Source organism: Sceloporus occidentalis, unplaced genomic scaffold (genome assembly GCF_023333645.1).
Source record: "Sceloporus occidentalis isolate IW3139 unplaced genomic scaffold, rSceOcc1.0.p SCAF_39, whole genome shotgun sequence".
Classification (NCBI taxonomy): domain Eukaryota; kingdom Metazoa; phylum Chordata; class Lepidosauria; order Squamata; family Phrynosomatidae; genus Sceloporus; species Sceloporus occidentalis.
The window spans coordinates 158254-172158 of NW_028317019.1; positions in this window are offsets into that span (position 1 = coordinate 158254).

A 13905-nucleotide genomic window follows, 5' to 3' on the forward strand; every position below is an offset into this window, starting at 1 on the left:
ACCTTATTTCTACTTCTTTACTGATCTTCCAAGCATCAACTGAGCCAAAACACGTGTAAAAGGAGTGTCAAGTATTAGATACTCCAAGGAGGTATTTATTATAGCTAACAAAATATAAGTAAAATATAAGCCATACAAGATATTAAGAATCTTTCAGGTACAATATTTGTAAGTATATAATATTCAATTCATACAAGCTGTTAAAGAAATAAATAAACCTAAGCGTCCAATTCTGAGACTAACTTCCAAGATCCGCTCTTTAAGTCTCCCTCTTGATCTCCAACCGACACAATTCCCCCAACTGTCTCTTGGTCTCTCAGGCCTTATATCTCTTTCTCACTGAAGCTTCCAGAAGGACCTTCATCTTGCTCTCTGATTGGTCAAGTGAGCCTTCCATAGCAGTGATGTCACTCTGCATTTGCATAAACCTCCCTTTACTGCCTGAAGATCTCCATTGACTGGAGCCCTGTTATTACAACAACAACAACAACTCTTTTCCTTGGAAGAGATTCACAACTATACCTTATTTCCTGGCTGGGAAGAATAGGAGAGTTCTAGAGGTTCCCATTTCCACTAAGATTAGGAGCTCCCAAATTCCCATGGAAGAGGTTTCCTAAGGCATGTGCCAGGACAGAGCGGGGAACGGGGGACTCCTCATGGGCAAATGGCCGTTTGTCAGCTGAACCTGAGGCTCAGGGTCCCTAAGAAGAGGAGGTGCCCAGGCCCCCCAGAATCTCCTCTGAGCCTCCAGGAGAGCAAGGCGCAGGGAAGGGACAGTCTGCCAGGGGCTGAGAGCCGTTTGGACCAAACCTTGAGGGCACTTTCCCAAAAGCTGACCAGGATTGCTTTCAGGGGCTGGCATTTTCAGAGGACCATCAGGATCTCAAAGTCCACTCCCCATTTTGGATTTTGTTTTTTGACTGTGCTGCCCTCAATGGAGACTTACTTACTCCTAAGGTGCCATGGAGGTGAGCATGGAACGTACAGGGAAGATGGCGTTTCCACCATTGAGTTTACCTTGTCAAAAGAGAGCAGGAAAGTAATCGGGGGGAGAAAGCAAAGTCCCACATTTGCTCCCATAAGCTCCCACTGAAGCTTTTCCCAGCATGCCCTAGTCCTCAGTCTCCTTCCCAGGCTCCACCGTTTCCTAGAGAGATGGAAACCTTCAACGGAGAGTCCTTGGGGGTCAGGCCAAGCTCTCCTCTGCTTCCCCAAGGCCTCCTTCTCCATCCACTGCTGCTCTTTGGAAGGGAGACATAGACTGCTCTTGGGAAAGTTACTTTTGGAGGAACAGAGACTCCCAAAACCTCCCAGTCTGACTCTAACATCAAGTATGTCAAATATCTGCAACGAACTGGGCCAGGTCTTACACCAGGAGTGGGGATCCTGAGGCCCTCGCTCTGTATCTCTATTAAGAAAAAGACTGAATCTCCATGACTGGTGCTATGTTTCATACTCTTGGGATGGGCAGCCAGGAAAACAGAATGCTTGAAAGAATTCAAAGGTTTATTGGATGGAGACAGAAGTGCAAGAAGCCTTAAAATCATATGTTCTGAATCAAAGACAGCATCAAAGAGGCTCTAATAGTTTTACAGGACAGAATCTGGATAGACACTTCCTCCAAACAAAAAGTATTTCACACTTCCACTTTCTCTCCTTTTTGGAAATGCTGATGCCTCAAGGGCTGGATCCTAAGCAAAACAAGAGATAAGGTTTGAACTGCTGTGCAATTCAGAGGTCAAGGTGAAATTGTATATGGTTTTTTTCAAGGTGTAATTATATAAATGGTTTAATTTTATAAAATAGTTATAATTTTAATCCCTTTGCATTGTTTTGAATTTGCACCGTATTAAATTTATTGTTAGCTACCCTGAGTCCCTATATTGGGAGAAAGGATGGATGTATTTAAATAAAATAAATAAACTGGAGATCTTTTGAAGATCCATGGGTTTCTTGGTGTAAATAGCTCTCCACCAATAGAGACAGAGACTGAAGAAGCCTATCCAGAATTGCTATGGGTCATTTTTGGCACCTGGGTTGTATCTCCATTGCCCAAACCTAGCACTTAGATACCATGAAACTTAAAGGACTCTGTCCAACAGAATCCTGGGATTTCTTATTTCATGAAGTACTTAAAATTATATAGCAACTCTCATGAAGGACTGCACTGGGGCTCTCTACCAAGCATCCAGTTCTAAGCACCCCATTCCCAGGTTTCTCTGGGGTGGATCCACAGCCGTTAACATGGCACCAAACTGGTACATATGCACAGGACTTTGGTTGCCTACTTTCTGGTGTTCCTCCATCTCTCTTATAGGGTTGTGAATTCAGGATTGTCCCAGGTCCTGAGGTTTGTGAGCTAAAGCCTAGGACCTGGGGCAGGGCCTCTAGCGATCTCATTCAGCCCAATGCATAAATTACTAACCACAGTCGCTCACAGTTTGTCATTCAAATCTACTCAATATACTTTCCTGTGTAGAAATGAAGAGAGAAATTTTTAAAGGTCTGTTCCCAGATCAAGGGGAAATGAGAGCATTATTCTTTCTCACTTGCTTGGAGAGACAGGATAAAAAGTGTGAAGTCGAAGGCTTTCATGGCTGGCTTCCATAGCTTTTTGTGGGTTTTTTGGGCTATGTGGCCACGTTCTAGAAGAGTTTCTTCTGACGTTTCGCCAGCATCTGTGTCTGGCATCTTCAGAGATGCCAGCCACAAATGTTGAAGAAACGTCAGGAAGAAACTCTTCTAGAATATGGCCACATAGTCCCCAAAAATCCACAAAAAACTAAGGATAAAAAGCATTTAATTTAGCCTCCTTCTTTCTAGCCAGATGGCGAATGCAGAGTATAGTAGTGAGCCCTTGTACCACCACAACTGAGAGAAAGCAAGAAACTAAACCAATCCATAGACCCCCGCAATTTATCTAGTTGTAGAAACCAATGAACTAAGCCTTGCAAATTATAATAAGCTACTGCTCTCACATCTGATCGGGATGTTTGCACAGAGCCCTTTCCTCTTTCCTGGAATTGGGCTCCCTCCAAAATGGAGAAGAGGCAGCCTCATCTCCTGTCTGAAGATCATGCATGAAAACTGGAAGCTCAATGCCAGGCCCTGCTGTATCGTATCTTTACTGCCACGTGTAAAAAGGGCAAGGAAAAACACCTGTTACAGGAGAAGAAAGCAAATAAAACCTGATCCTTTCTGGTCCAGGTTTCGGTCCTGTTCAAAAGAAGGGAAACCAGGATTTGACTTGGGAGTTAGCGAACGTTGTGTGGCCTGCCCTGTCTGCCCTGGGGCCTCCCTGGGGACCAAATCCATTACCCTTCTCTTCCCCCTCAGTCAGCATTCTCACAAAGGAACCAAATTTAGAGGTCTCCCAAAGGCATCTTGAGGCACCCACCTTTCCTTTCCTTTCCTGCCAAGGAAACCCAGAAGGAGCCCTTCTTCCTAAGCAGCCAACGACCAAAGCCACCAGCCTTCTAGAACCCTATTCAGGCTCCAAGCCAACCGCTAACAATGGTCCAAGTTCAGGGCTGCTTTAACTGTCTGGCTGAATGCTAGGGAATTCTGGGAACTGTAGTTTTGGGAGATATTTAGTCTTCTCTGTCAGACAACTCAGATGCCATAATAAACTAAAATTCCCAGGATTCCTGAGTACTGAACTAGGGCAGTTGAAGTGGTTTATTTCTGCAAACTGGATTATTTCTGCAATGTGTTTTTGACCTCTGTTACTACTTGAGCGTCCACAAGGCTCTGTGGGTTTGAAGGGAAGATTCATCATCATCATCATCATCATCATCATCATCATAATTTCTGCAGTGTTTTTGAACCAAATTTGAGAGAGCCCTGCAGCCTGGATCTGACCAAATCCCAAATATTACCCTCTCAGCAAAGTCTGGAGATATTAACCTTTAAGGACCAGAACTCCTCAAAGGCTGACTTTCCCAATCTCTCCTGAGAGACCCTCCTGGACCTAGAGCAGCCTCAAAGAAAGGGGTCCCATTGAATGGGGGGCCCATGTCTTTCTGAGTCTGTGGGTCCAGAGGAAGAGGACTGTTTTCCAGGACCCTCTTCCTAATCCACAAGGCATCTCTTAGCATTTGCCCAACACTGCTCTTGAACATGCAAAGATCAGGCAAGCAAGATCTACTTTACTGTTTGCAAAAAAAGATGGAAAAACAATGGGCCCTTGGTATCCTTTGGGATTTGGTTTGGATAGCAAAATCCATGGGTGCTCAAGACCCATTATATAAAATGGGTGACCTTGGGTAAGTCACACTCTCTCAGCCTCAGAGGAAGACCAATGGCCAGCTGGGAGGCGGACAACACACACACACATCTACATGATGGGAAATGGCATTCATTCTGGGCCATGAAACCCACTGCAGGGGAACCTTGGGCAGCAGACACTCTCTCAGCCTCAGAGGAAGACAAAGGGCAAAGTGGAAGGCAAAATTGAACCCAAAGAAAGCCTAGGAATAGGGTCACTAGACAAGAGTTCAAGGCACGCAGCACACCCCCAGCCCCCAAGGCACACTCTCTCAGCCTCAAACGATGACAATGGTAAACACACTTTGACAAAACCTACAAAGAGACTCCTGTGACAGTGTTGCCTTAGGATCCCCAGAAAGGAATTGAAGGCACACAATTTTCCCCCAAAGTCTGGGAGGAAAAGAGGGGGAAGGCTTAGAGGAAGGGCCTGAGGAAGAGGAGGAGGAGGAGGAGGAGGAGGAGGAGGAGGAGGAGGAGGAGGAGGAGGAGGGCTTAGAGGAAGGGCTGGAGGAGGAGGAAGGCTTAGAGGAAGAGGATGCGGAGGAAGGCTTAGAGGAAGGGCATGTGGAGGAGGAGGAGGAGGAGGAGGAGGAGGAAGAGGAAGAGGAAGGGCTTAGGGCTTACAGGAAGGGTCTGCGGAAGAGGAGGAGGAAGAGCAGGAAGGCTTAAAAGAAGGACCCGAGGAGGAAGAGGAGGAGGAGAAAGGCTTAGAGGAAGGGCCTGAGGAGGAGGAGGAGAGGAGGAGGAAGAGGAAGGGTCTGAGGAAGAGGAGGAGGAAGACGAAGGCTTAGAAGAAGGACCTGAGGAGGAGGAGGAGGAAGGCTTAGAGGAAGAGCCTAAGGAGGAGGAGGAGCAGAGAGGCGTCTGGAGGATTCTGTAGAGGAAGAAGAAGGGGAAGAAGAAGGAGCTCCTGAGCATACGCAGAGGCCTCTGGGGGAGAAGCCACAGGGAGAAATCTCCTGGTTGTAACTTATTATTACTATTATTAGTAGTAGCATTAGTATTATTTTATTTATTTATAAAGACATGGAAAGACGTATTTATAAACAGTATCTCAGTGAGTCTCTATATTATAGCATCAGGAAAGATTTTAGGTGTTGTTAAGGTTTGGAAATGCTGTTTGGGGTCCCTTCTGACTTTGGGGCCCTTTCATCCTCCATTTTGGGTTCCCTGAAGGCCTCAAACTGCCAACTGCCAAGCACTGAGACAGAGGCAGCCATTTTGAGTTCTGGCAGCCATTTTGTGCTGCTTGTAACTGTTGGGAATAATGTTCCAGAACCTTCTCTGAGTCCTCAGTTGAACAGAGGCTCCTCTTTCTCTCCTGAGGCTCCAGAGTCAGAAGGAGGCCAGGCTCCTTGGGCCAAAAGGAAGGAAGTGTGTCTCTTTGTGTGTCTTTTCTGAGAGGGTTTTCTTATTACAAAGCTCTGCTCCTTCTGGGGAACATGGGTTTTAAAAGGGATCTGAAATGGGAGGATAGTTTTAATACAAGCCTTATTATTATTATTATTATTATTATTATTCACAAACATTGGGCTTTGGCTTCTAAGAGGAGGCTAGTCCCCCAAAAAAGGCCAAAAGTGGCTCCTTTGGGAGGTTTTAAAAGTCTCCCCAGTTTCCTTATTAATAGATTTTCAGGCAAGAAGAAAGGAGACAAACCAGAATAACTCATATTACCAAGAATGAAACAAACAAACATAGAAACAAACAAACAACAAGAAGAATAACAATTAGAGACTAAAACAAACTACTTATTTTTTTAAAGGAAAACCATTATTAGGAGGGTAAAAACAAGACATGGGTGCTTCTACCCTTTTTCAACTGACTCAGGCTGTATCTGCACTGCGGAAATAATCCAGTTCTAAAGTCTGTTAACTCTCCTATTTCCATCCTATGGAATCCTGGGATTTGTAGTTTGTTGTGGCATGAGAGCTCTCTGGCAGAGAAGGCTAAGTGTCCCAAAGTTAAAATCCCAGGATTCCATAGCACTGAGCAGTTAAAGCGGTGTCAAAGTGCCTTATTTCTATAGTGCAGATGCAGCCTTCTTGGGAAAGGGGCTGATGATGGGAGAAAGCACTGGGGATCTCTGGAGGTTTCAGCAGGTTATTTATTTGTTTAATTATTTACGATGCACTCATTTCACATCTATCTACGGGGACATAACCAGGGCCCTCTCCAATTCCCCATCCCCTAATCCCCCTCCACTCTAAGAAGGCATGGAGTATCTGTTGTGTAGGGAAGCTGCAGTGAGTCTATGCTAGGTCCAGGGGCTTTGTTTGGTGCAGAGGGAGGAAGGGGGTGCCCACTTCTGCATAGGCCCAAAGGAGGCATATGGCACCTGCGTATGTCACCAGCAGGATGCTGTTCTCTGTGTCTTTGACTGCTGCAGGGTTTCTTGCCAAGCCAATTCTAACCCTGGTCCCTTTTCTCAGGAACTCCATCTCGGCCTCCTTGTACACGGCTTTGGGGCCTTTCTTGCTGGAAGTGACCAAGTGCAGGGCCACCAGGACCCCCTGCCCACCTGATGGCCAACACAGAGGCCAAGCGGAGGGAGTTGGGCTCCAACAGAAAGAGGCTGCCAAGGTACAACAACTCTTCGGTGAGTCACTATCCTAATAGCTTCATCTGTGTCACTGCTGGGCCAATTTATGAAAGGAAGCAAATAAAATAATGTTCAATTTTGGCAGAGACAGTCCGGGTTAATCCTCTGTCACCCCATTATTTCGGGGGCTTTTAAAAAGTCTTGGTTTCTTTCTCTTCCACCCACTTTCCCCCTTCAGCTCACTTCAGTTTCTGCATAATGAGTGCCAAGGAGTTTGCACCCCATCAACTCAAAAGTGGGAAGAGGAGAAGAAAGAAGGGGGCAGGGACTTTCCTTTGCTAGGAGCCTGAGGCAAAAGCAAACTGCTGTGCCCTTTCCCACTTGTGTGATCTTCCTCATAAACAACTTTGACCATCTTCACCACTTTCTGGTGTTGCTTGCCCACATGTGTCTTGTTTTTCCCAGCTGTGAAACATTGGGTGATATGGGAGAACGTCTCTGGATATAAAGTGGGGGTGGCCCTGTGGGTCTCAAACCCACAGTGCTCCCCAGATCTGCTTTTTAAAAATGACATTTGCCTCTGAAATTTGGCAACAAATGGCTACATGCACTATAATCTTTGGAGGCTCAATGTACAAAAGTGTCAGGATAGTCAATATCCTAATCCATCATCAATATCCCACCTATGGCCTAAATTATATTGTTTATTATATTGTATGTTATATTGAAAAGATTCGAGACAAACTGGATGTCAAAGGCAGTAGCTTTTTTTCTTGCTAACAGAATTTAAAGTTTCTTTCCTGGACTAAATTCTGAGGTGATCAAATGATTTTGGGATGCATCATGTGCCCCCCCCCCTTTTTTTTTTTTTTTTGTTAGTCATTCTGTGAATGAAGGCTATTTTCTTTTGCAGGTGACCTTTGCGGATGTGGCGGTATATTTCACTGAAGATGAATGGAAAATGTTGACAAAGAAGCAGACATTTATGTACAATTATGTGATGATGGAGAATTACGAGAATGTGGCCTCTGTGGGTAAGGAAGCTGAATTCATTGCCCTTACTATGAAGACTGAGGGCCCTTTCATTCTACATTATCATGGCACTATGATTCCACTTTAGAATTAGAGAATCATAGAGCTGGAATAGAATAATAGAATCTTAGAGTTGGAAGAGACCATAAGGGACATCCACTCCAACCCCCTGCCATGTAGGAAATCTAAATCAAAGCATCCCCGACAGATGGCCATCCAGCCATTTTAGTTGCCCTCATTTGGACGTGTTCCAGTTTCTCAACATACGTTTTGAATTGTGCTGCCCAAAACTGGACACGGTATTCCAGGTGAGGCCTGACCAAAGCAGAATAGAGTTACACTATTACTTCCCTTGATCTAGACACTATACTTCTATTGATGCAGCCTAAAATTGCATTGGCCTTGTTAGCTGCCGCATCGCACTGTTAACTCATGTTCAACTTGTGGTCTACTAGGACTCCTATATACCTTTCACAAGTAGTTTCATTCAGCCAGGTTTCCCCCATCCTATATCTATGCATTTCATATTTCCGCCCTACGTACAATAACTTATTTTTCTCCGTATTGAATTTCATTTTGTTAGCTTTGGCCCAGCTTTCTAGTCTATTCAAGTCATTTTGAATTATGATCCTGTCCTCTGGGGTATTAGCTAGGTATCCAGGCTAAACATTCCCAGCTCCCTAAACCACTCCTCATAGGGCTTGATGGTTTCCAGACCCTTCACCATTTTCATTGCTCTCCTTTGGATACACTCCAGCTTATCAACATCCGTTTTGAATTGTGGTGACCAGAAGTGGACACAGTATTCCAAGTGAGGGCCTGAAGAAAGCAGAATAGAGTTGCACTATTACTTCCCTTAATCAATAACATAGAATCTTAGAGTTGAAAGAAACTAGAAGAGCTATCCAGTCCAACCCACTTACATAACACTATACTCGTATTGATGTCGCCTAGGATCACATTGGCCTTTTTAGTTGCTGCATCACACTGTTGACCCATGTTTGAGTTGTGGTCTACCAGGACTCCTACATCCCTTTCACACATAGTTTAAGTGTCATAGCAACTTTTTGTGAAATCTTGGAATTTGTAATTTAGAAAGACACTATTGCTCTGCACTATCTAAGGATTCTAAATATCCTAATTTAAATTGTCAAATCTAGGATTTTATGGGAAGGAACCATGGAGAGAAATGCTTTTTGGCTCCAAATGCTCCTTAGCCTATCCCTGACTAAGTTTCCTCGCTTTTTTGGCCCCTATTCCCACCTTTTGAGACTCTGGAGAGGCTTCTTGGGTAAAATGCCTCCCTTGGCCCTGCAGTGGTTCAGAGAACAGTGGCAAAATGGATACCACTTCCTCAAAGGAATGCTGTTGGATATTGAGGGGCAAAATATTATTTATCCCTCTCTCAAGAGAATACCATGAGGGGGTGCCCAGAGATCCCCTGGGGTCCAATATGACCACCTCCCCCCATCAACAACAGTAGTTCATCCCTGTCTTAGGAGTTTATCAGACAAGGGGAATTGGAAGTATATTCCGATGGCAATCTGAACGCAATCATGTGGTTTCACGTTATTGCGTGATAGACTGCCACACGCAAATTCGGGTCATGGCATGCTATTTTCTTGCAAGGGGGAGCCAGTTCGAACGCAATGCACATTCACATAATTGCGCTAAACTAGCAACTTGATGTGAATGCATTCTGGCCCTACTTTCTTTTCATTCGAAATTAAGACAAATTCCTCATGATCGATAAATTCCTTAGAGATGTCTTAAGGCTGTTTTATGGCTGCTCTCTGGCACTTGACCCTCACCAAAATTGGAGTCCAGGTCCCAAACCCACTTGCTCTGCCTTTCCCAATGAATTATTTGTATATTGATTATACTGCCTTTCTCAACAAATGGGCCTCAAAGTGTTCCTTTTATGCATCACAAACTCTCTGTGGTTGTGTTTGTGAGAGAGAGATGGAGGGAATGTGAAAAATATAAAGGGAGGGGAGAAATGCTGAAGGTGAGATGCTGAAGCAGTGCAGATGGGCAAGAGGGAAGGTTGGGGAGCAGAGGGAGAAAGGGAAGGGGATCAGGCCTCTGGGATCCATGAGGGGAAGGCAGGAGCAAAGCCAGGATCACCTAGCTCTGTGCGGAGAGGAAGGGACCCCTGGGAAGGGCCAGGAGGGGGGCCTTGGGGATTGGGAGGCAGCCACCAACCTGACAGATTTTAAGAACTGGATTGAGTGAACTGGTGAGAACATGGCTCAGGACCTTGTTTTCAGGGGATATTAAGGGGTTCCATATAGCAATTATTAGCAATGTCTATGAAGAGAGGAAAGGCGACACAAAAATTCCTTTTTCTCTAATGTTTTTCTCCAACCTGAGTTTGTTTAGCTCCATGGTTGATTCCAGAGGCCCTTTGTTATCCAAAATGCTGGAGTTTGGGAAGGACACTTGCAAGTGTGAAGCTTTTAGGGTAATTTGGTACTTAGCTGAAAGGAGATATATAGTTTGGTTGGGGCAAGAGTGGCCTCGGGATTCAAGCCCAACTATACCAGGCCCAGAAGCACACAGAACTCCAAAGGCATTTGAAATAGGTTTTTTGTTTTATTCAGGGGAAAAGCAAAACACACACACACATAAGGGTTCACACATGGATTACAACTAGATATCAGGTGGGAGTGGTCAAGAGATGTAAGACTTTCATAATGGTAATACTTTACCTAGGCAGATCTGGATTCCAATTGCTGAGGGTTCAAAATGGGAAGAGAAGTCAGGAGTTCCTGCAACAAGTGGGGTTGGCGAGTGCATTGAGGTGCTTAGCCATGTAAACCGACAGACTGTCTGTCTGTAATTGGACTGAGGTCAAAGAACAGCCATTCAGGGCAGATATTTACACTGTAATTGATGCTTGGGGAAAGAAACTGAGTGTTCAAAATGGATTAAATCGCTTCAGAATGTTTCCTGGGGGGAAGAAGAATGGTCTGAAACCAAACTCAATGCAATGGGTGCTTGGTGCAAATATCACAGACAAAGGATTAGCACACTGGCTCTCAGGTGCATCTTGGCTCTGAATTCCAGTTGCGTTGAAAAACCAATATACAGCACAATCTGAGGGTGATACTCCCAGATGCGGCACAATAATAACATAGCAGAGTACAGAAGCAGATATCCAGATATAGATATTGGCAATGCACTGACCACTTTCCACAGTGAAAAATAAGTGACAGACACAGTTGATTTCATCAAAATCCTTGGAGGTTCTCTCTCTTGAGTTGCAAAATGATACAACTATTTGCAAGCTCTCCTCTCCGACTTCCATCAACTTCACCATCTCTTGTACACAGAACTCCAATCCAATCCACACCAATCTGCATGTGAGCTGCATATTATATTGGTTGTGAGTCATCTCCTGGTGCCAAACAGCATGAAATGACCTCTGCAGTTAGCTTCCATCATGCCTTGGGCTCTGACTCAGGACTCTATGGGAGTCTCACAGGATATGATTTCACCTGTCAATCAAAGTATTTTTGCACATGGTTAATGGAATATTTTTTTTCAACAGTCCTTTGACTACCTGCTTCCACTGATTCCCTCAAGGCAGTCCCTATTCTTTGCTAGCTCCTATACGTAAGGATTCAATCATACCATGGATTTAGGGACATAAGTAGCAGGGTCATGCTTGGGTTACTCACATAAACTTTCTTACTTTAATCTCTAATAAGGACGGGTTAATGAGGGCAAATCATGGGGTAACACCCTCCTCTCTTAACTCTGATTTTCAGTCTCATCTGTCATTGTCTTTCTTTACAGAAAAACATTTGAGTCATGAGAGAGTCCACACAGGAAAGAAGTCACATAAATGCCAGCATTGTGGAAAATGTTTTCCTTACAAGTCAATGCTTGACATGCATCAGAGAGTCCACACAGGAGAGAAGCCATACAAATGCCAGCATTGTGGGAAATGTTCTTCTATGAAGTCATACCTTGTGACACATAAGAGAGTCCACTCAGGAGAGAAGCCATACAAATGCCAGCATTGTGTGAAATGTTTTTCTTCTAAGTCAGACCTAGTGAAACATCATAGAGTCCACACAGGAGAGAAGCCACACAAATGCCAGCATTGTGGGAAATCTTTTTCTTCTAAATCAGACCTAGTGAAACATCAGAGAATCCACACAGGAGAGAAGCCATATAAATGCCAGCATTGTGGGAAATGTTTTGCTCAGAAGTCAGACCTAGTGAAACATCAGAGAGTCCACACAGGAGAGAAGCCATACAAATGCCAGCATTGTGGGAAATGTTTTTCTCAGAAGTCAGACCTAGTGAAACATCAGAGACTCCACACAGGAGAGAAGCCATACAAATGCCAGCATTGTGGGAAATGTTTTTCTCAGATGTCAGACCTAGTGAAACATCAGAGAATCCACACAGGAGAGAAGCCATACAAATGCCAGCATTGTGGGAAATGTTTTTCTGACAAGTCAGCCCAAGTGAAACATGAGAGAGGCCACACAGGAGAGAAGCTACAGAAATCCCAGTAATGAACTAACATTATATTTGTCAAGAAGGAGTACAAAGAATATATTTTTAATCCTGTGGTAATAAGAAAAAGCCCTTATGATTTTGTTTATTAGCTTTGTCTGTCCATATGTCTGTTTATGTTTTAAAGTCATTTTTTGTTAAGTTTAGTTTTTAATTGGTAATAGTATATAGGTAATTGCTTTGGGTTGTATATTTGCCGTGGATTGTGGTATAGATTAGGTAGATGAGGGGTGGGATTTCTTGCAGCTGGATAGAATAGTTATGGGATTGCAAAGTGTGAGATGTTGTCTGAATAAAATTTTGGGGTATTAACAGAAAGGGCTAGTTTGTGGGAATGGCAAAGGGGGCCTTTTTACCTGTGGGACATAGACTGTGGGAATTGGGGGTGAGGCTAGGTTTGGAAGAGGGTGATGTTGAACGTTTGGGGTTTTAGTGTATTGTATGGATTGGAGTGGGCAGTTCTGGCTTAAACACTGGGTTTCTGTGTGTTCTCAATAAAGTTATTTGCTATTTCAACACACTGGACTCTTTGATGCACAGAAGTTCTGAATTTGCCCAAAACTGACCCTTTCTTCTCTCCTCAGTCCTCAGCTCCATTCCCAGCCATAAGAACAGAAGGGGCACACACACACATACGTGCACAAAAACACACAAACATACAGGATACACAGAGACAGCTATATTTCAAAACTAGTGCCTTCCTTTCCTGGCTTTCCCTCCTGAGTCCAGCTCTGCACCTTGGCCTCCATTGCGATCTCCTCAAAGGAAGAAATGAGGGAAGGAAGGGGAGGCTGCTGAACCCCTGGCGCATACCTTCCTTTCCCACAAAGGCCGCCAGCAGAATAAGCAGCAGCATCTAGGACCTGGCAATCCCTGCTCATGCTCAGGAGGGTGCCTTTTGGCGCATGTGTGCATGCACAGTCTCAGCCCCTGAAGTCATGGCTGCCCTCACAGTCTGTTCTTATGGAGGGAGGGAAGTGGGGAGAGCCCTTGTTCATTCAGAGAAATGGCTGGAGGTTCTTCTGGGGGGCCCTTGGGGGGTTATAAGAAGGAAGGAAACCCCTCTTCTTCTCCCAAAGAAAGGCAGGGGGCCTGCCAGGTCTTCTCCCTCTTTCGTTCCCTGCCCCCTATTAGGAGGATACCTTGGGTACCAGGTACTTGGGGGGTTATTATGAGAATAGACACCGTGGGAACCATTGGAGAGAGGCATGGCCATGGAGGGGAGGGGGTTTTGGACTTCATCTCCCAGAAGCCTCAGCCAATCACCATCCACATGCAAATTTCCTTCCTACCTCAGTAGTCTACAGTCAATCTGAATAGACTTCCAGAGCCCCACAAAGGCTCCTGCTTCCTCTTTGTCCCTCAGCCAATCACCATCCACATGCAAATTTCCTTCCTACCTCATAATGCCCTCCCTGACAGCTTGGCCAATGATCTGAGATTCTGGGAGCTGAAGTCCAAAACATCTGGAGGGCTGGACTTTGAGGGCCCCTGCTTTAAATGATAAGAGCTGACTTGGATGCCAGCATTAT